This window comes from Stegostoma tigrinum, unplaced genomic scaffold (genome assembly GCF_030684315.1).
Source record: "Stegostoma tigrinum isolate sSteTig4 unplaced genomic scaffold, sSteTig4.hap1 scaffold_146, whole genome shotgun sequence".
NCBI classification, from domain to species: domain Eukaryota; kingdom Metazoa; phylum Chordata; class Chondrichthyes; order Orectolobiformes; family Stegostomatidae; genus Stegostoma; species Stegostoma tigrinum.
The window spans coordinates 241,750-263,717 of NW_026728090.1; the positions used below are offsets into that span (position 1 = coordinate 241,750).

General features: G+C 53.7%; 1 long non-coding RNA gene across 1 annotated transcript in view; it reads left to right on the forward strand.

The window, feature by feature from the left end:
* The first annotated feature begins 18,190 nt into the window (after positions 1-18,190).
* Positions 18,191-21,968, forward strand: part of LOC132207752 (uncharacterized) — a 188,566-nt gene continuing 184,788 nt past the window's right edge. The window contains exon 1 of the long non-coding RNA XR_009443778.1: positions 18,191-18,251. This is a non-coding gene — a long non-coding RNA (uncharacterized LOC132207752). The remainder of the gene's footprint in view (positions 18,252-21,968) is intronic.

The window sequence follows — 21,968 nt, forward strand, 5'->3', positions numbered from 1 at the left end:
GCCCTGTCCCACTCACAGTGTCTGGCCCCCGCAGACCTGTCCCTCTCACAGGGTCTGGGCCCCGCAGCCATGTCCCGCTCACAGGGACTGGGCCCCGCAGCCCTCTTCCACTCACAGGGACCCTGGCCCTGCTGCCCTTACCCGCTCGCAGTGGCCTGGGCCCCGAAGCCCTGACCCGGTCACAGCGGCCTGCCCTCTCAGTCCTGACCCGCTGGCAGGGACTGGGCCCCGATGCCCTGACCCGCTCACAGTGTAATGCCCCCCGCAGCCCTGACCCGCTCACAGGGACTGGCCCCCGCAGCCCTGACCCGCTCACAGGGACTGGGCCCCGCCTCCCTGACCCGCTCACAGCAGCCTGTACCCCGCAGCCCTGTCCCGCTCACAGGGACTGGGCCCGGCCGCCCTGACCTGCTCGCAACGGCCTGCCCCCGTCGCCCTGACCCGCTGGCAGGGACCGGGCCCCGCAGCCCTGTCCCGCTCACAGGGACTGGGCCCGGCCGCCCTGACCCGCTCGCCAGGGCTGCCCCCGCAGCCCTGACCCGCTCACAGCGACTTGCCCCCTGCAGCCCTGGCCCGTTCACAGCGACTTGCCCCCTCAGTCCTGACCCGCTCACAGCGGCCTGCCCCCGCCGCCCTGACCCACTCACAGTGGCCTGCGGCCGCAGCCCTGACCCCCTCACAAGGGACTGGCCCCCGCAGCCCTGACCCGCTCACAGGGACTGGCCCCCGCAGCCCTGACCCGCTCCCGGACTGGGCCCTGCAGCCCTGTCGCGCTGACAGGGACTGGGCCCGGCCGCCCTGACCCGTTCGCAACGGCCTGCCCCCGCCGCCGTGACCCGCGGGCAGGGACGGGCCCCGCCGCCCTGACCCACTCACAGCGGCCTGGGCCCCGCAGCCCTGTCCCGCTCACAGGGACCCTGGCCCCGCCGCCCTGACCCGCTCGCAGTGGCCTTGGCCCTGGCGACCTGACCCGCTTGCAGCAGACTGGGCCCCGCTGCCCTGACCCGCTCGCAGTGGCCTGCCCCCGCCGCCCTGACCCGCTAACAGGGTCTGGGCCCCGCAGCCCTGTTCCGCTCACAGCGTACTGCCCCCCGCAGCCTTGTCCTGCTCACAGCTGACTGGGCCTCGCAGCCATGTCCCGCTCACAGGGACGGGGCCCCGGAGCACTGTCGCGCTCACAGGGACTGGCCCCCACAGCCCTGACCCGCTCACAGCGTACTGCCCCCGGCAGCCATCTCCTGCTAACAGGGACTGGCCCCCGCAGCCATGTCGCGCTAACAGCGTACTGCCCCCCGCAGCCGTGTCCCGCTCACAGGGACTGGCCCCCACAGCCCTGATCTGCTCACAGGGACTGCCCCCGACAGCTGTGTCCAACTAACAGGGACTTGGCCCCGCAGCCCTGTCCCGCTCACAGCGTACTGCCCCCCGCAGCCGTGTCCCGCTCACAGCGGACTGGGCCTCACAGCCCTCTCCCGCTCACAGGGACTGGGCCCCGCAGCCCTGTCCCGCTCACAGGGACTGGCCACAGCAGCCCTGTCCCACTCACAGTGTCTGGCCCCCGCAGACCTGTCCCTCTCACAGGGTCTGGGCCCCGCAGCCATGTCCCGCTCACAGGGACTGGGCCCCGCAGCCCTCTTCCACTCACAGGGACCCTGGCCCTGCTGCCCTTACCCGCTCGCAGTGGCCTGGGCCCCGAAGCCCTGACCCGGTCACAGCGGCCTGCCCTCTCAGTCCTGACCCGCTGGCAGGGACTGGGCCCCGATGCCCTGACCCGCTCACAGTGTAATGCCCCCTGCAGTCCAGACCCGCTGACAGCGACGTGCCCCCGCAGCGCTGTCCCGCTCACAGCATATTGCCCCCCGCAGCCCTGACCCGCTCACAGGGACTGGCCCCCGCAGCCCTGACCCGCTCACAGGGACTGGGCCCCGCCTCCCTGACCCGCTCACAGCAGCCTGTACCCCGCAGCCCTGTCCCGCTCACAGGGACTGGGCCCGGCCGCCCTGACCTGCTCGCAACGGCCTGCCCCCGTCGCCCTGACCCGCTGGCAGGGACCGGGCCCCGCAGCCCTGTCCCGCTCACAGGGACTGGGCCCGGCCGCCCTGACCCGCTCGCCAGGGCTGCCCCCGCAGCCCTGACCCGCTCACAGCGACTTGCCCCCTGCAGCCCTGGCCCGTTCACAGCGACTTGCCCCCTCAGTCCTGACCCGCTCACAGCGGCCTGCCCCCGCCGCCCTGACCCACTCACAGTGGCCTGCGGCCGCAGCCCTGACCCCCTCACAAGGGACTGGCCCCCGCAGCCCTGACCCGCTCACAGGGACTGGCCCCCGCAGCCCTGACCCGCTCCCGGACTGGGCCCTGCAGCCCTGTCGCGCTGACAGGGACTGGGCCCGGCCGCCCTGACCCGTTCGCAACGGCCTGCCCCCGCCGCCGTGACCCGCGGGCAGGGACGGGCCCCGCCGCCCTGACCCACTCACAGCGGCCTGGGCCCCGCAGCCCTGTCCCGCTCACAGGGACCCTGGCCCCGCCGCCCTGACCCGCTCGCAGTGGCCTTGGCCCTGGCGACCTGACCCGCTTGCAGCAGACTGGGCCCCGCTGCCCTGACCCGCTCGCAGTGGCCTGCCCCCGCCGCCCTGACCCGCTAACAGGGTCTGGGCCCCGCAGCCCTGTTCCGCTCACAGCGTACTGCCCCCCGCAGCCTTGTCCTGCTCACAGCTGACTGGGCCTCGCAGCCATGTCCCGCTCACAGGGACGGGGCCCCGGAGCACTGACCCGCTCACAGGGACTGGGCCCCGCAGCCATGTCCCGCTCACAGCGTACTGCCCCCCGCAGCCCTGTCCCGCTCACAGGGACTAGCCACCGCAGCCGTGTCCTGCTCACAGCGGACTGCACCCCGCAGCCCTGTCCCGCTCACAGCAGACTGGGCCCCTCAGCCCAGTCCCGCTGACGGGGATGTGCCCCGCAGCCCTGACCCGCTCAGAGGGACTGGCCCCCAGCAGCCCTGACCCGCTCACGGCGACTTGCCCGCCGCAGTCCTGACCCGCTCGCAGCGTACTGCCCCCCGCAGCCGTGTCCCGCTCACAGGGTCTGGCCCGCGCAGCCCTGCCCCGCTCACCGGGACTGGGCCCCGCAGCCGTGTCCCGCTCACAGCGGACTGGGCCCCGCAGCCCTGTCCCACTGACCGGTATGGGCCCCGCAGCACTGTCCCGCACACAGGGACTGGGCCGCGCCGCCCTGACCCGCTCACAGCGGCCTGGGCCCCGCAGCCCTCTCCCACTCACAGGGATCCTGGCCCTGCTGCCCTGACCCGCTCGCAGTGGCCTGGGCCCCGAAGCCCTGACCCGCTCACAGGGGCTGGCCCCCTGCAGTCCTGACCCGCTCACAGGGACTGGCCCCCGCCGCCATGTCCCGCTCACAGGGACTGGCCCCCGCAGCCATGTCCCGCTCACAGGGACTGAGCCCCGCCGCCCTGACCCGCTCACAGCGGCCTGGGCCCCGCAGCCCTCTCCCACTCACAGGGACCTTGGCCCTGCTGCCCTGACCCGCTCGCAGTGGCCTGGGCCCCGAAGCCCTGACCCGGTCACAGCGGCCTGCCCTCTCAGTCCTGACCCGGTCACAGCGGCCTGCCCTCTCAGTCCTGACCCGCTGGCAGGGACTGGGCCCCGACGCCCTGACCCGCTCACAGTGTAAAGTCCCCTGCAGTCGAGACCCGCTGACAGCGACGTGCCCCCGCAGCCCTGTCCTGCTCACAGCATATTGCCCCCCGCAGCCCTGACCCGCTCACAGGGACTGGCCCCCGCAGCCCTGACCCGCTCACAGGGACTGGGCCCCGCCTCCCTGACCCGCTCACAGCAGCCTGTACCCCGCAGCCCTGTCCCACTCACAGGGACTGGGCCCCGCAGCCCTGACCCGCTCAGAGGGACTGGGTCCCGCAGCCCTGTCCCGCTCACAGCGACTTGCCCCCCGCAGTCCTGACCCGCTCACAGCGTACTGCCCCCCGCAGCCGTGTCCTGCTCACAGGGTCTGGCCCGCGCAGCCCTGCCCCGCTCACCGGGACTGGGCCCCGCAGCCGTGTCCCGCTCACAGCAGACTGGGCCCCGCAGCCCTGTCCCATGACAGGTATGGGCCCCGCAGCACTGTTCCGCTCACAGGGACTGGCCCCAGCAGCCCTGACTCACTCACAGCGACTTGCCCCCCGCAGTCCTGTCCCGCTCACAGCGGACTGGGCCTCGCAGCCATGTCCCGCTCACAGGGACTGGGCCCCGCAGCCCTGACACACTAACAGGGACTGGCCCCCGCAGCCCTGACCCGCTCACAGGGACTGGCCCCCGCAGCCCTGACCCGCTCACAGGGACTGGCCCCCTGCAGTCCTGTCCCGCTCGCAGTGATTTGCCCCCTGCAGTCCTTTCGCGCTCACAGGGACTGGCCCCCGCTGCCCTGACCCTCTCACAGGGACTGGCCCCTGCAGCCCTGACCCGCTCACAGGCTCTGGCCCCCGCAGCCCTGACCCGCACACAGGGACTGGCCCCAGCAGCCGTGTCCCGCTCACAGGGTCTGGCCCCCGCAGCCCTGCCCCGCTCACCGGGACTGGGCCCCACAGCCCTGTCCCACTGACAGGTATGGGCTCCGCAGCACTGTCCCGCTCACATGAACTGGCCCCCGCAGCCCTGTCCCGCTCGCAGTGATTTGCCCCCTGCAGTCCTTTCGCGCTCACAGGAACTGGCCCCCGCTGCCCTGACCCTCTCACAGGGATTTGCCCCCGCAGCCCTGTCCCGCTCACAGGGACTGGCCCTCGCAGCCCTGACCCACTCACAGCGACTGGCCCCCGCAGTCCTGTCCCGCTGACAGGAACTTGGCCCCACAGCCCTGACCCGCTCACAGGTACTGGCCCCCACAACCCTGACCCACTCACAGGGACTGGCCCCCTGCTGTCCTGACCCGCTCACAGGGTCTGGCCCCCGCAGCCCTGACCCGCTGACAGGGACTTGCCCCCGCAGCCCTGACCCGCTGACAGGGACTTGCCCCCCGCAGTCCGACCTGCTCTCATGAACTGGTCCCTGCAGCCCTGTCCCGCTCACAGCGATTTGCCCCCTGCAGTCCTTTCGCGCTCACAGGGACTGTCCCCCGCAGCCCTGACCCGCTCACAGGGACTGGCCCACTGCAGCCCTGACCCGCTCACAGGGACTGGCCCCCTGCAGTCCGACCCGCTCACATGAAATGGCCCCCGCAGCCCTGTCCCACTCACAGTGATTTGCCCCCTGCAGTCCTTTCGCGCTCACAGGGACTGGCCCCCACTGCCCTGACCCTCTCACAGGGACTGGCCCCCGCAACCCTGACCCGCTCACAGGCTCTGGCCCCCGCAGCCCTGACCCGCACACATGGACTGGGCCCTGCAGCCCTGACCCGCTCACAACGATTTGCCCCCTGCAGTCCTTTCGCGCTCACAGGGACTGTCCCCCGCAGCCCTGACCCGCTCACAGGGACTTGCCCCCCGCAGTCTGACCCGCTCACATGAAATGGCCCCCGCAGCCCTGTCCCACTCACAGTGATTTGCCCCCTGCAGTCCTGTCCCGCTGACAAGGACTGACCCCCTGCAGTCCTGACCCGCTCACAGGGACTGGCCCCCACAGCCCTTATCCGCTCACTGCGATTTACCCCGCAGTCCTGTCCCGCTGACAGGGACTTGCCCTCGCAGCCCTGACCCGCTCACAGCGGCCTGGGCCCCGCAGCCCTGTCCCACTCACAGGGACCTTGGCCCTGCTGCCCTTACCCGCTCGCAGTGGCCTGGGCCCCGAAGCCCTGACCCGGTCACAGCGGCCTGCCCTCTCAGTCCTGACCCGCAGGCAGGGACTGGGCCCCGACGCCCTGACCCGCTCACAGTGTAAAGTCCCCTGCAGTCGAGACCCGCTGACAGCGACGTGCCCCCGCAGCCCTGTCCCGCTCACAGCATATTGCCCCCCGCAGCCCTGACCCGCTCACAGGGACTGGCCCCCGCAGCCCTGACCCACTCACAGGGACTGGGCCCCGCCTCCCTGACCCGCTCACAGCAGCCTGTACCCCGCAGCCCTGTCCCACTCACAGGGACTGGCCCCACAGCCCTGACCCGCTCACAGGGACTGGGCCCCGCAGCCATGTCCCGCTCACAGCGTACTGCCCCCCGCAGCCCTGTCCCGCTCACAGGGACCAGCCACCGCAGCCGTGTCCTGCTCACAGCGGACTGCACCCCGCAGCCCTGTCCCGCTCACAGCAGACTGGGCCCCTCAGCCCAGTCCCGCTGACGGGGATGTGCCCCGCAGCCCTGACCCGCTCACAGGGACTGGCCCCCAGCAGCCCTGACCCGCTCACGGCGACCTGCCCGCCGCAGTCCTGACCCGCTCGCAGCGTACTGCCCCCCGCAGCCGTGTCCCGCTCACAGGGTCTGGCCCGCGCCCCCCTGCCCCGCTCACCGGGACTGGGCCCCGCAGCCGTGTCCCGCTCACAGCGGACTGGGCCCCGCAGCCATGTCCCGCTCACAGGGACTGAGCCCCGCCCCCCTGACCCGCTCACAGGGGCTGGCCCCCTGCAGTCCTGACCCGCTCACAGGGACTGGCCCCCGCAGCCATGTCCCGCTCACAGGGACTGGCCCCCGCAGCCATGTCCCGCTCACAGGGACTGAGCCCCGCCGCCCTGACCCGCTCACAGTGGCCTGGGCCCCGCAGCCCTCTCCCACTCACAGGGACCTTGGCCCTGCTGCCCTTACACGCTCGCAGTGGCCTGGGCCCCGAAGCCCTGACCCGGTCACAGCGGCCTGCCCTCTCAGTCCTGACCCGCTGGCAGGGACTGGGCCCCGACGCCCTGACCCGCTCACAGTGTAAAGTCCCCTGCAGTCGAGACCCGCTGACAGCGACGTGCCCCCGCAGCCCTGTCCCGCTCACAGCATATTGCCCCCTGCAGCCCTGACCCGCTCACTGGGACTGGCCCCCGCAGCCCTGACCCGCTCACAGGGACTGGGCCCCGCCTCCCTGACCCGCTCACAGCAGCCTGTACCCCGCAGCCCTGTCCCACTCACAGGGACTGGGCCCCGCAGCCCTGACCCGCTCAGAGGGACTGGGTCCCGCAGCCCTGTCCCGCTCACAGCGACTTGCCCCCCGCAGTCCTGACCTGCTCACAGCGTACTGCCCCCCGCAGCCGTGTCCTGCTCACAGGGTCTGGCCCGCGCAGCCCTGCCCCGCTCACCGGGACTGGGCCCCGCAGCCGTGTCCCGCTCACAGCGGACTGGGCCCCGCAGCCCTGACCCATGACAGGTATGGGCCCCGCAGCACTGTCCCGCTCACAGGGACTGGCCCCCGCAGCCCTGACCCGCTCACAGGCTCTGGCCCCCGCAGCCCTGACCCGCTCACAGCGATTTGCCCCCTGCAGTCCTGTCCCGCTGACAAGGACTGACCCCCTGCAGCCCTGACCTGCTCACAGCTACTTGCCCCTCCTTCCTGACCTGCTCACAGCAACTTGCCCCTCCGTCGTGACCCGCTCACAACGACTTGTCCCCTCTGTCCTGACCCGCTCACAGCGTCTTGCCTCCCATCCCTCTTAGACAGGTCACCCCTTGCTCAGATACGGTCCCAATGATCCATGAACCGGAAACCCTGCCCCCTGTGCCAGCTCCTTAACCATGCATTCATCTCACCTATCTTTCTATGACTTAGCTCACTCACACGTGGCACTCATGGCAACCCATAAATTATTACCCTCTCGGTCCTGCCTTTCAGCCTCTTTGCTAACTCCTTGCACATAGTCCGCAGGATGTCATCCCTCTTTCTGCCTATGTCATTGGTACCAACGTGCCCCGTGGCCTCTGGCTGCTCACCCTTCCCTTTAAGAATTTGTTGCAACCACTCAGAGATGTCCTTGACCTTGGCACCAGGGAAGCAACACGCAGCCCTGGTGTCTCAAATGTGGCGACAGAATCTATGCCCCCAACGAATGAGTCTCCAACCACACTCGCTCACTTGGATTTGCCTTACTCTGTCCCACAGCAGGGTGGTTTGCACTATGGACCTGGCTACTGCTGATTATATAACTGACCCAGTTTAGTTTTAGATCAGTGTTAACCTTGGTTTAGTGGATAGCTAAGCACCTCAGTAGTCTACAATACAGGAGAAATACATTATAAGCTGACAGATTCTGTGACAGTCAAGAACAAGCACTGAATTGTTCTGACCTCATTTCCAACACCTGGCCCGTAGCCTTGCATGGCTTGGATAGCACTTGCACATTTAAAAAAAAATGTAACGATGATGTGAGGGTAAGGACATGGAATTTTTTTGATATGGTCATATTCTCTCTTGTTGGAGCTGATTGCTGCTGAGCACTTGTCTGGTGCAAATGTAACTTATCCTTTATCAGGCCAAGCCTGATCGTTGTCCAAGTCTCACTGTATTTTCTCATCGTTGACTGAATGTTGGTTCGGCCCAACAGTGTTGTACATACCCTGCCTATTCTGAAACTCTACCACTTCATATTAAGTCTAATAAAGACAAGTATCCAATCTGCCTTCCAAACCACTTCAACGACCTGGTCCATTACATTGGGGGATCAACAGGCATGCACATCAAGATCCTGAGATCCCTCTGATCATTGGTGCTTGTGAGGTCCCTATGATTCATCATGGGCTCCAAGATCTGATTGTGCTGTGTCACCTAATCCTTATCCCATTTGTCCTTACATGAAATAATGTTCACAAACGCTTCTCAAAAATTCTTCCCAATCCTACTTTTTGCAATCATGACACAGGTGAGCATAAAACTTGGAACACGACAGCAACAGGAATGTGCCCTTTGGCCCACCATGTTGGGCCAAACATGACAAGAAATGAAAAAATCCCTTCTGCCTGTCCTTGACCCATAGTCCTCTATTCCTTGCATATTCGTGCACTTAACTAAAAGTCCCTTTTAAATGCTTTCATCGTATCTGCATCCACTACCACCCCGGGCAATGTATTCCACACTTTTAACATGCTCAGTGTGAAATATTTGCCCCTCACATCTCTTTTGAACTTCCCCCCTCTCAGCTTAAATGCATGCCCCCTAATAGTGGACACTTCAACTCCGGGGGAGAAATTTTCTGACCGTTAGCTGTATTTATGTATCTCCTAATTTTATAGAATTCTATCAAGCCTGCCCTCAGCTTCTCCTGCTCCAGAGAAAACGAAGAGTTTTTCCAGCTTCTCCCTCTCGTTCATACCCTCTATTCCAGTCAGCATGCTGGTAAATCTCTTCTGCACCCTGTCCAAAGCCTGCACGTCCTTAGTGTAATGTGGCGGCCAGAATTGAATGCAATACTCTGTGTGGTCTCACCAAAGTCTTGTAAAGCTGCAATGTGACATCCTGACTCTTGCACTGAGTTCCCCTATGAATAAAGGCAAGCATGCGATATGCCTTTTTGACCACCCTATCTACTTGTGTGGCTACTGTCAGGGAGTTATGGTCTAGGACCCCAAGATCCCTCTGGACATCACTGCTGTTTGGGGTCCTGCCATTAACTGTGTATCCCTTTCCTTAACACTTGGTCTCCTAAAATGCAACACCTCATGCCTGCCCAGATTAAATTCCATCGGCCATTTCTCCGCTCGTGTTTGCAATTGGTCTGTATCTTGCTGTGTCCTTTGACAACCTTCCATGCTGCCCACAAGTCCACTGGTCCTTATATCATCTGCAAACTTACTAATCCCCCATCTACATTTGCAACCAAGTCATTTACATATATCACAAACAGCAGAAGTCACATCGATGCGGAACACCACTCGTCACTGAGCTGCAGCCAGAAAAACAGCTTTCCACCACTGAGACGGCAAGAACTGTAGATGCTGGAATCAGAGATAACCAAGTGTGGAGCTGGAGGAACGCAGCAGGTCAGGCAGCATCAGAGGAACAGGAAAGCTGACATTATTGATGCTGCCTGGCCTGCTGTGTTCCTCCAGCCCTATACTGTGTTATCTTTGTTAGCCTTCCACCGCTACCGTCTGCCTTTTCTGGGCAGGCCAAGTCACCACGGATCTCATGGATCTTAATCTTCTGGATGAGCATACTATGAGGGACCTTGTTGAAAACCTTCGTAAAATCCATGTATATGTTATCAACTGTTCTACCCTAATTGATCACCCTTGTCACCTCCTTGAAAACTTCAACTGACTTGGTAAGACATAACCTGCCCCGCATAATGCCATGCTGGCTGTCCCTTATTAGCCCATACCTTTGAGACATGAGACACTCACCAGTCTGTAGTTTCCTGGAAAGTCCCCGTTTTCCTGCTTGAACAGAGGAACGACTTTATCCACTCACCAGTCTCCGCAACCCCTCCAGTGCCTGGCAAGGATATCAGATCCTGTTGAAAGTGGGATGTTGATGCATTTGTGCAATGATTGTGTTTTGTTTGAGCCCGAACATTCAAAGCAGTGTAAGAATGTCTTTGTGCAGCAGGCAAGGTGTCATGAGATTGAGCCTTCATACACTTGCAAGATGTTGAAAATTTGCCATTATTTATGAAAACAGTGATAAATTTCCATGATCAACATTTCTGTTACGCCTGAATGATTATCCCGTGGCATGTAAAATCAGAAAGATAGGATAAAATGAGACTGGGTCATGCCCTAGTCTTGCGGACTTGGGTCAGCATGCAGGGAGAATGTTTGTATTTCATGTATGTGGAAGTACTGAAATATTTCCATGAATCTAAAAGTCACTTTTCCCTTCATTGAAGGACACAATCATTGCCTTGGAAGCTTCATCACGATACGACATTGCATTTCTGAAGAGGGAAGAAGAAATCAACATGCAAATTCAATTCCATGTTTTTGGAAGTCCCATTGAGAACACGATTCATGTGCGCCGGCATAATGCTCTGACCGAGAAAGAATTGAGGGTGAGTTTGTAGTTTGGAAGATCGCAGCAATTTATGCATCAACTTGTTCATCAATAATGTTCTATTGCTTTCAAACTGCATTTTCCACTCTGCAAGATAATAACTGTTAGAACAAGCAACAGTATCGGTAGATGGTCTATGGGGAATGCAATGTTACAAAACCCAATCCATTCAACAACATATTTCAGATATGTCAACAAATTAAATATTCCAGCAGAGGGATAAAACAAGGAAGATGAGAATGAGGAGGCAATAGCTCTGATGACAAAACAACACCAACTTACCTTTAACCATTTGAGCAAAAAAGCAGGCACACAAACAAATAATCGTCTAACAATGCACACGTGCAACGGAGGCGACAGGGGGACTAAAAATGCCGAATTGTTGTCATGCGTATTGCTGAAAGGGTGAGTGAAACAGAATCTGTGGTAAATTTGAAGAAATACAGATAATGCATCTCAGGATGTTGGAGAAAGAACATTTATGGACTGAGGCAAATTGTATTGCCCTTTTCAGGAGTTATTCGGGTCATAATGAATTCAAATACTTTCTTCTGTGCTGAAAGCTATCGCTTAGTTGCAGCTGGATGACAATTTCTGTTCCTGGTAGTATTTAGCAAACTGTTAAAAGTGAATGTCACTGCACAGAATTCCAAACATGACTCCAATCAGTAGAGAAAATATCCAAGGGGTATGATGAGTTGTATCCTCTCATGTTGAACAATGCAGCTGCAGATACAATGGAGGCACTGATGATAATCTTCCAAGAATCCTTAGATTGTGGAAAATTCTCAGAGGATTGAAAGATTGTGAACATAACACCATTATTACAAAGCTACTTGGACAAAATAGCAAGCCAGTATTGCGAATTTAGGTCAACCTGGGTAGATGTTCATGCCTGCAATGAAAGATTTAATAACAGGGTACTGAGTGTGCTATAACATCCTACAGAGTTAACATCCTTTTATAAAGGGGAAATAATACTTGACAAACTTGCTACAGTGCTTTGAGAAGGAAACAAACATTACTGATGAAGGACCACCAGTTGATGTAGTACATTGAGATTTCAACAAAGCATTTGAGAAGGTACAGCTCATAAGGTGTCTCAAATGAAAAGAGCCCATGTGTTCAAGGGTAGGATGTTCGGATGGACAGAGGACTGCATCGTAAATAGAAGTAGAGTCGTAGCAGCAGGATGGTAACTGACAAGTCATGTACGGCCGCAGAGCGAATGCAGCGGAGGCCATACACCTCATGTTGACTGGGTTGATTTTGGAAATGGCGTAGGGGATTGCTATGCTGAGGAAAGTTGGGCAGGCTGGGACTACGTTCATTGGCATTTATAAGATTGAAAAAATCTTATTTTTTCCACATGTAAGATTCTTAAGAGGCTTGATAGTGTATATCCGTAGAGATTACTCCCATTTGTGAAAGATTTTACGACCAGAGGCCACATTTTCAAATTGGTTGCCTATTAATTCAGGGAAGAATTACTTCTTTCAGGTTGTAGCACTCTATTGAACACTTTAGCCAAGAAGATTTTCGAGGGAATGCCATTAATCATATGCTAGGCTGTAACGGCCAGGTTAATTTTTAAATCAAGAAACAATGATAATGAGAAAAGGGTCTAGGCCTGAAACGTCAGCTTTTGTGCTCCTGAGATGCTACTTGGCCTGCTGTGTTCATCCAGCTTCATACTTTGTTATCTTGGATTCTCCAGCATCTGAGCTTCCCATTATCAGTGATAATGAGAAAGGGTAGTCTTTACAGTGGAAGATACTTCAAGGATCCACTTATTACTAAAGAATACAGGGAGGAATTAAACACATCACTACCACACCATCACTACCATGAGAGAAGTAGCAGTAGACAATCTAATGGAGTGAAAGCAGATTAGACTCTTTGCCGTGATGGTTTACTTTCTAAGATTCTCAACAATGAGCTTCAGAGTCGGTGTATGCATTGATTGTAATTTCCCAAAAAGGTTTAGATTCCAGAGAAGCATCTGAGGGCTGGAAAACTGCCGATGTGACATACCTATTTAAAAAGGAGAGAGGCAAAAAGAAGATAACTACAACCGAAACAACGTAACATCTATTGTTGGAAATATGTGGCAATCAACTATGGAGAAAATAATAGCAGGACATTTGGAAAATCAGAATCTAATCAAACAGAATCACCATAGATAATGGGAACTGCAGATGCTGGAGAATCCAAGATGACAAAATGTGAGGCTGGATGAACACAGCAGGCCCAGCAGCATCTCAGGAGCACAAAAGCTGACGTTTCGGGCCTAGACCCTTCATCAGAGAGGGGGATGGGGTGAGGGTTCTGGAATAAATAGGGAGAGAGGGGGAGGCGGACTGAAGATGGAGAGAAAAGAAGATAGGTGGAGAGAGTATAGGTGGGGAGGTCGGGAGGGGATAGGTCAGTCCAGGGAAGACGGACAGGTCAAGGAGGTGGGATGAGGTTAGTAGGTAGATGGGGGTGCGGCTAGGGGTGGGAGGAAGGGATGGGTGAGAGGAAGAACAGGTTAGGGAGGCAGAGACAGGTTGGACTGGTTTTGGGATGCAGTGGGTGAAGGGGAAGAGCTGGGCTGGTTGTGTGGTGCAGTGGGGGGAGGGGACGAATTGGGCTGGTTTAGGGATGCGGTGGGAGAGATTTTGAAACTGGTGAAGTCCACGTTGATACCATTGTGCTGCAGGGTTCCCAGGCAGAATATGAGTTTCTGTTCCTGCAACCTTGGGGTGGCATCATTGTGGCACTGCAGGAGGCCCATGATGGCCATGTCATCTAAAGAATGGGATGGGGAGTGGAAATGGTTTGCGACTGGGAGGTGCAGTTGTTTGTTGCGAACTGAGCGGAGGTGTTCTGCAAAGCGGTCCCCAAGCCTCCGCTTGGTTTCCCCAATGTAGAGGAAACCACACCGGGTACAGTGGATGCAGTATACCACATTGGCAGATGTGCAGATGAACCTCTGCTTAATGTGGAGTGTCATCTTGGGGCCTGGGATAGGGGTGAGGGAGGTGGTGTGGGGGCAAGTGTAGCATTTCCTGCGGTTGCAGGGGAACGTGTCGGGTGTGGTGGGGTTGGAGGGCAGTGTGGAGCGAACAAGGGAGTCACGGAGAGAGTGGTCTCTCCGGAAAGCAGACAGGGGTGGGGATGGAAAAATGTCTTGGGTGGTGGGGTCGGATTGTAGATGGCAGAAGTGTCGGAGGATGATGCGTTGTATCCGGAGGTTGGTGGGGTGGTGTGTGAGAATGAGGGGGATCCTCTTGGGGCGGTTGTGGCGGGGGCAGGGTGTGAGGGATGTGTTGCGGGAAATATGGGAGATGCGGTCAAGGGCGTTCTCGATCACTGTGGGGGGCAAGTTGCGGTCCTTGAAGAACTTGGACATCTGGGATGTGCGGGAGTGGAATGTCTTATCGTGGGAGCAGAAGCGGCGGAGGCGAAGGAATTGGGAATAGGGGATGGAATTTTTGCAGGATGGTGGGTGGGAGGAGATGTATTCTAGGTAGCTGTGGGAGTCGGTGGGCTTGAAATGGACATCAGTTACAAGCTGGTTGCCTGAGATGGAGACTGAGAGGTCCAGGAAGGTGAGGGATGTGCTGGAGATGGCCCAGGTGAACTGAAGGTTGGGGTGGAAGGTGTTGGTGAAGTGGATGAACTGTTCGAGCTCCTCTGGGGAGCAAGAGGCGGCGCCGATACAGTCATCAATGTACCGGAGGAAGAGGTGGGGTTTGGGGCCTCCAGTGACAGTGCAGCACTCCCTTAATATTGTGAAAGATTTTACGACCAGAGGCCACATTTTCAAATTGGTTGCCTATTAATTTAGGGGAAGAATTACTTCTTTCAGGTTGTAGCAATCTATTGAACACTTTAGCAGAGAAGGTTTTAGAGGTAATGCCATTAATTATATGCTCGGCTGAGATGGCCAGGTTAATTTTTAAATCAAGGAACAACGACAATGAGAAAAGGGTAGCCTTTACAGTGGAAGATACTTCAAGGATCCCCTTATTACTAAAGAATAAAGGGAGGAATTAAACACATCACTACCACACCATCAGTACCATGAGAGAAGTAGCAGTAGACAATCTAATGGAGTGAAAGCAGATTGGACTCTTTGCTGTGATGGTTTACTTTCTAAGATTCTAAACAATGAGCTTCAGAGTCGGTGTATGCATTGACTGTAATTTCCCAAAAAGGGTCAGATTCTCGAGAAGCATCTGAGGGCTGGAAAAATGCTGATGTGACGTCCCTATTTAAAAAGAAGAGAGGCAAAAAGAAGATAACTACAACCGAACCAGCCTAACATCTATTGCTGGAAATGTGTGGCAATCTACTATGAAGAAAATAATAGCAGGACATTTGGAAAATCATCATCTCATCAAACAGAATCACCATAGCCTGATGAAAGAGAAATTATGTCTGGCTAATTTGTTTGGGTTTTTGGAGGAAGTTTTGGGAGGAGAATTAATAGAGGAAAACCAGTAAATGTGTTGTGTTTGGACTTGGAGAAAGCATTTGAGAATGTACTCAAAAGTAATAAGCTGAGAGCTGAGGTTTTGAAGGTAGTATATTGCGATGGATCAGTATGCTTTGCACGTTCTGGAAGAAGAGATCACATCTCGAGTAAAATGCACCAAGTGAATATATATTTTGGGGAACTTGGTGGCAATGCGGTAAGTCAGTGCAGAGTGTAAGAGGTGCCATTTGCTTGCTTTTTTTGCCTGATAGTTCATAAGCATTTTTTTTTTGAGACAGGGCGAATTGAAGCCAGAATCAGGGACCGAGAGGGTGAACCAGGTTCATTGGTTGGTGATCGCAACTGGTTTAAGAATCTATTATCGGTAGCTTTCAGATTGAAAGTAAATCGGAGAAATATTTACAGGCTACAAACTAAAAGACCAGAATGTTTTCAAATCAAATTAAGATCGAAGTAATTGAAATGGAGATGCCAGGCCAGATGATGATTTGTACCTACCTGACGGGGGAGTGGTCAGGCCCCATACTCCAGCTTACGGTTGATGAACTGGAATCTCAGTTTTGGCCAATCAACAAATCATGTGGGGCAGAGTTACCAGGGAATGCTGTGCTTCAGGAGGCAGTCACACACCTTAGATTAACTAGCTGAAACTCGGTCAGTGGCCAATGACAAAGAACAGGGCAGGTGGAAGGATGCAGGATGTAGTGCAGAAGGAACCTTGGCCTTTGATCTTATCGAACAGGTTTGAGATTCTTTCTTCCTGTGTGGATGAGAGTGCAGGGTATAGGGAAGATGAGTCAACTGACTGTAGCACTGTGGTACAGGGGGACATTCAGGAGGGGATAAAAAGTGAAATGTAGTTATAATCAGAGGTAGTATAGTTAGGGGAATGAACACTGTTCGTTGTGACCAGGATCGAGAGTCTCGAAAGTAATGTTGCCTGCCTGGTGCCCAGGTTCAGGATATTCCATCTCGGCTACAAAGGAACTTGAAGTGGGAGGAGTCAAAATCCAGCTATCGTGGTCCACACAGGTACCATTGATATGGAAGAAAGAGGAAAGAGGTTCTGCTGAGGGATTATGAGCACCGAGGTGCTGAGGTGAGAAAGCAGAACCAGAATGGTAATAATCTCTGGATTATTATCTGAGCAATTTGGCACGGTGTGAACATAATTATAGATGTACATTGTTCAAATGGTGGCCTGGCAGAAATGTGTTTGAATTCATGAGACATTGGCATCGGTATGGGGAAGGAGGGAGTCGTTCTGGTGTTATAGGCTCGACTAGAATCATATTGGGACAAGGATCCTCGCAAAATACAGAGCTAGGTCTGGGGCTAGGGCGTTAAAATAAAAAGTGTGGAGTGGGTGAGCTCAGTTGCATGGAAAATTGTGGAAAAAGTTAGAAGCTGGTAAGTGCTCAGCAAAGTTTCCAGAGCAAGTAATAGGACAAAAAGTATGGAAATGGTCAGGAGTCTCACTTCAGCTGCAGCAGATAAGAAGGGTGGCTGTAAATGCCAGACTGAAGATCTTGTATTGAATTGCAGGGAGTGTATGAAACAAAGTGAATGAGTTTGTGGTGCAGATTGAAATTGACAGATACATCACTCTGGGTATCACAGAGAGGTGGTTGTTAGGGGATAAGTGTTGGGAACGAAACAGCCAATGATTCATGTCCGATAGAAAGAACAGGCAAATGAACAGAGATAACAAAGTGTGGAGCTGGATGAGCACAGCAGGCCAAGCAGCATCTCAGGAGCGTAAAAGCTGACGTTTTGTGCCGAGACCCTTCTACTTCTGTGTGTTCATCCTGATCCACACTTTGTTATCTTGGATTCTGAAGCATCTTCAGTTCCCATTATCTCCGATACAAATGGACAGAGATGCCAGGGTTGGCTTGTCAGTAAGAAATGAGGTCGCGCTGAAGGAACCACAGCTCTTGTGCTTGTTTATTAATGACTTGGAGGAAAGAGGTGCATGTGCTGTGGCTAAATTTGTAGATGACTGAAAAAATATTTGGAAAGACAAGGCATGGCCCAGAAACAGAGATTTACCGGGATGTTACTTGGATCGGAATGTATTAGCTATAAGGAGGGTTTGGTGGAAATGCTGTGTCATGATAAATGTAATGAGATCAACCATGATCTCACCAAATGATGGAGGAATATTCAATGGGCCAAATGACTTTTTTTGTGAGTCTCTTGTTTGACAATGTATTCATGAAGGTGTTTTATTTTCTCTCTTGGATAAGATGTGAAAATGAAATGTATACGAGATAATGGGAACTGCACATGCTGGAGAATCCAAGACAACAAAATGTGAGGCTGGATGAACACAGCAGGCCAAGCAGCATCTCAGGAGGACAAAAGTGCTCCTGAGATGCTGCTTGGCCTGCTGTGTTCATCCAGCCTCACATTTTGTTGTCATGAAATGTATACACTTCCTTTTCATCTGGGAATAAATAATTGTTCTGAACGATTTCCATTGACTAATAGCAATCTGACAAGCTTCGCAATGTAAAGAGATTATTAGCTTCTTTTTAATTGTAAAGGTATTCTTTGGAATTAATTTGGCAGATATTATTTGCATCTCAGGAAGTATGTTCATCACTGCATCTCAAAAAGTGCTCTGTTGTATGACAGCAGCTTTTTAAAGCTCACTTCAATGGTTGTGATTTTGAGTTGCCATAACACACATTAAATTACACTGTTGGCCAATCTGTCCATGATTATTTCATTATCTTATGTTTCAAACAGACAAGGAAATATTGGTGATGCAATGAAGTGTTTGACTCTCAAATATAATTGCTGTTATAGTTTCCACTTGGAAGAAAGATTCACATCAAATTGACTGGTCAAGGAAATGGGACACTGACTGTGAGTACTTTGAATGTTCGAGTTATTCCTAAAATGAAAGTTATGACCTTGATGATTTCTCTTTCATGCAGATATGAAGAGACTCTTTTCAAATATTCTCGAGGTTAGTGGTTCAGGCATAAAAGTGCAATATGTATATTTATGTATATACATGTACATGCGTCATCTGAAAAGATAATGAGTATAAATCACTTGTGACAAGGTGAGAATGAGTTATCCAGATAGTAAGAACTGCCAATGTTGGTGTCTGAGATAACACATTGTGGAGCTGGAGGAACACAGCAGGGCAGGCAGCATCAGAGGCTCAAGAAAGTTGAGGTTTTGGGTCAGGACCCTTCCTGAGAAATGGAGGGTGGAAGGGAGCTCAGAAACAAATCGTGTGGAGGGGGAGGAGGTGCTGGGGAAGGTAGGTGGGATGGTAATAAGTGAGTACTGTCCAGATTGGAACTGGTTTTCCCCAGGGGGTATTGAGTACGAATTCCAAATCACTCTCAAAATCTTAGTGACTGTTAACATTCATGTTTTTTGTCTGTGTGTTTCAGTAATTGCATGACTGTTGAATGGTTCGTTGAGAGTGAGGAACCTATGGACTCTCAGACACCAAGATGGAATTTAGTTCGAAGAGTGACTTCAAAATAGTTGCTTGCTTTTAAAATCTTGACCATTTTTGCTGTCCAGTTGAATGAATTTAGCATCATACTGCTTCACTAGGAATTAGTGTTTAATAGGAACATATTTGTGAAACGTACAGTTCCGTAAGTTTTAGCATAAACTGGTGCAGCCTTTCGGTGCTTGCAAAAAGGCTCATCTCTCCATTAATACCGAAGGAAAATTGGAGTTTAAAAGTAAGTTCACCCGCTGTCAGGGAATGAAATGTTAATGTTGACTCGAACATAATTTTTAAAAAAGTCATATATTTGTGTAACACTGAACTCAAATTAAAATTTGGATATGCTAGTTTTACAGATGGTTGGATATTGAATTCATTTTAAATGAGGGTGAAGATCACTTTAAATCCAGCATATTTGTGAAGAAAAGAAAGAGCATGTCAAATAAAATTAACTGCATGACTCTTCATAGCCCTATATGTAGAATTTCATTCTGAACTATGAGACAGTTGTGACCCCATACTACCTCAGTGCTCATGGCAAGAGTAAGACTCCTGTTTGACGTGCTGTGCACTGCATGGAATGGCGGCAACATCAGATTCATTGATGCTTGAGAATCAAAAGAATATGACGATAAGATTTAAAATCAAAATCTCAATGAACACTTCAAAGAATGTATCACAGGAAGAGGGGGAAAGCATGTATGACTAATAGAAGGTGGTGGCGCAGATCACATAGACCTGTGTGCTAAAACTTATCACAAATTTCACATTGAATGGAACAGTTTAAACAGGCTGGAGGAAGCAGACATGCCAGCCCAAACTTTTTGAATTTGAGCATTCTGTTCGTAAACATCAGCAAAATTGTGGGAAACATGTTTATTCTTTCTCTTTTATTGCACAGAACCATACGATGAGACTGTTTTGATGAGGAATTTAAAGATTATGTGTCCCATCCGTTTGACTCACAGTTTGGTACCATAGGTTGGTACGATCTTCGTTCGAGAAGGAAAAGGGATGTTCCAGATACAGAAAATCGTCAAACCATTTACTACAAAGTTCGTTTCTGGTTAGTATTAATTAATGCAGTTAACATTTTTAGCTCGACATGATTGCACAATGGAGTCAATAAGAAAATTCCATCTGATATTCCACATAAATTTTAAGTGGATATTAAAGCAGCTCATTTCTTTTTCACGCTGTATGCTGCTTTTAAGAATGGTTGTCTTCTTGCCGAAATGTTTAGCTTTGACTCCATGGCTTCTTCCATGAGCTCACATTGAAACACATGTTTCTTCAGCCAAAAATGCACGTTTACCCGGTGTAGCTTGACTAACCTTTCCCTGTGGTCGTTCCCCTGAAATCCCCTGCAGTAGCTCCCCTGAAAAACAACTATACCATTTTGGATACTGTTCCGGGGGATGACTTAGCACGGGTATGCAGTAGGGTGCAGGTCTCTGGCACAGAGTCTGTCCCTCTTGCACAGAAGGGAAGTGGGGATAGGAAGAGAGTGATAGTCATTGGGGACTCAATAGTTAGAGGGACTGATAGAAGATTTGCCGGGAACGAAAGAGACTCACGATTGGTGTGTTGCCTACCAGGTGCCAGGTTCTGTGATGTCACGAATATCCTGGGTGGGAAATTGGCTAGTGCCATTCGGTTGGATTTAAACGAGCTCAGAAGGGGGATTGGAAACTGAGGTGTAGTCCTAGTACACAGGAGGGTGAGCATAGGGAGGACTTGGTCAGGACCTCACTGTCACAGAAGTGTGCTGGCTGACAGCAAGCTGGATTGAAGTGTGACGACTTTAATGCCAGGAGTATCCGGAATAATGTAGGTGAGCTTGCAGCTTGGATAGGTACCTGGGACTTCGATGTTGTGGCCATTTCGGAGACATGGATAGAGCAGGGTCAGGAATGGATGTTGCAGGTTCTCGGGTTTAGATCTTTCATAAGGTCTGGGAAGGTGGTAAAAGAGGGGGAGGTGTGGCTTTGTTGGTCAAGGACAGTATAACGCAGCTGAAAGAACCTTTGAGGACTCGTCTACTGCGGATGTATGGGCTGAGGTTGCCAAGGAAGGTTTGTCGACTGAGTCAGTGTGGGTGGAAGTTCGGAACAGCAAGGCAGCAGTCACTTCACTGGGGGTTTTCTGCAGACCCCAAATAGCAGTTGGGAGATCGAAGAACTCATTGGCCGGCAGATTGTTGAAAAGTGCAAACGTATCAGGGTTGTTGTTATGGGTGACTTCAACTTTCCCAATATAGATTGAAACCTCCTTAGTGCAGATGGTTTGGATGGAGCCGTTTTTGTCAGGTGTGTTCAGGAGGGTTTCCTGACTCAGTATGTGGACAGGCCGACGAGGCGGGAGGCCATTTTGGATTTGGTGCTCGGCGATGAGCCAGGACAGGTGTCAGATCTCGTGGTGGGAGAACACTTTGGCGACAGTGACCGCAAGAGCCTCCCATTTACCATAGCCATGGAAAGGGAAAGGAGCAGTTACCAGGGGAAGATATTTCACTGGGGTCAAGGAAACTATGATGCGATCAGACAGGAGTTGGGAAGTACAGATTGGGAGCAATTGTTCCACAGAAAGGGCGCAGCAGACATGTGGAGGCTGTTCAAGGAGCAGTTGTTGCGAGTGATGTATAAATTTGTTCCTCTGAGACAGATAAGAAGGGGTAAGATTAAGGAGCCTTGGATGACGGGTATAGAGGTGCTTCTTGTCAAAAAGAAAAAGCAGCGTACGTAAGGTGGAGGAAGTGAGGGTCTAGCACAGCTTTAGAGTATTACAGGCCTGCTCGGAAGGAGCTCAAAAGATATTGCCTGTACAATTGTTAGCTGTTACAACCTTTGCGTCCATGCTTGCTCATTCAATGGTGTCAAGATGCCAGCAGTGCGTGTACCTTCTCCATCCCCTAATGCCGTCAGCTCACACAAGACATAGTCCTTACTTAAAATCTTCTGATCAACCAAAGTTCATTGCAATGGACATTTTAGTTATCTGTCATGAAACGAAAACTGATTCTGACTGGCATGACCTGCAGTGCAAATGAATATAATCTGTGAAACGAGATTCCTTATGGGCTTGCAGCCGCGACAAATAATTGCTTT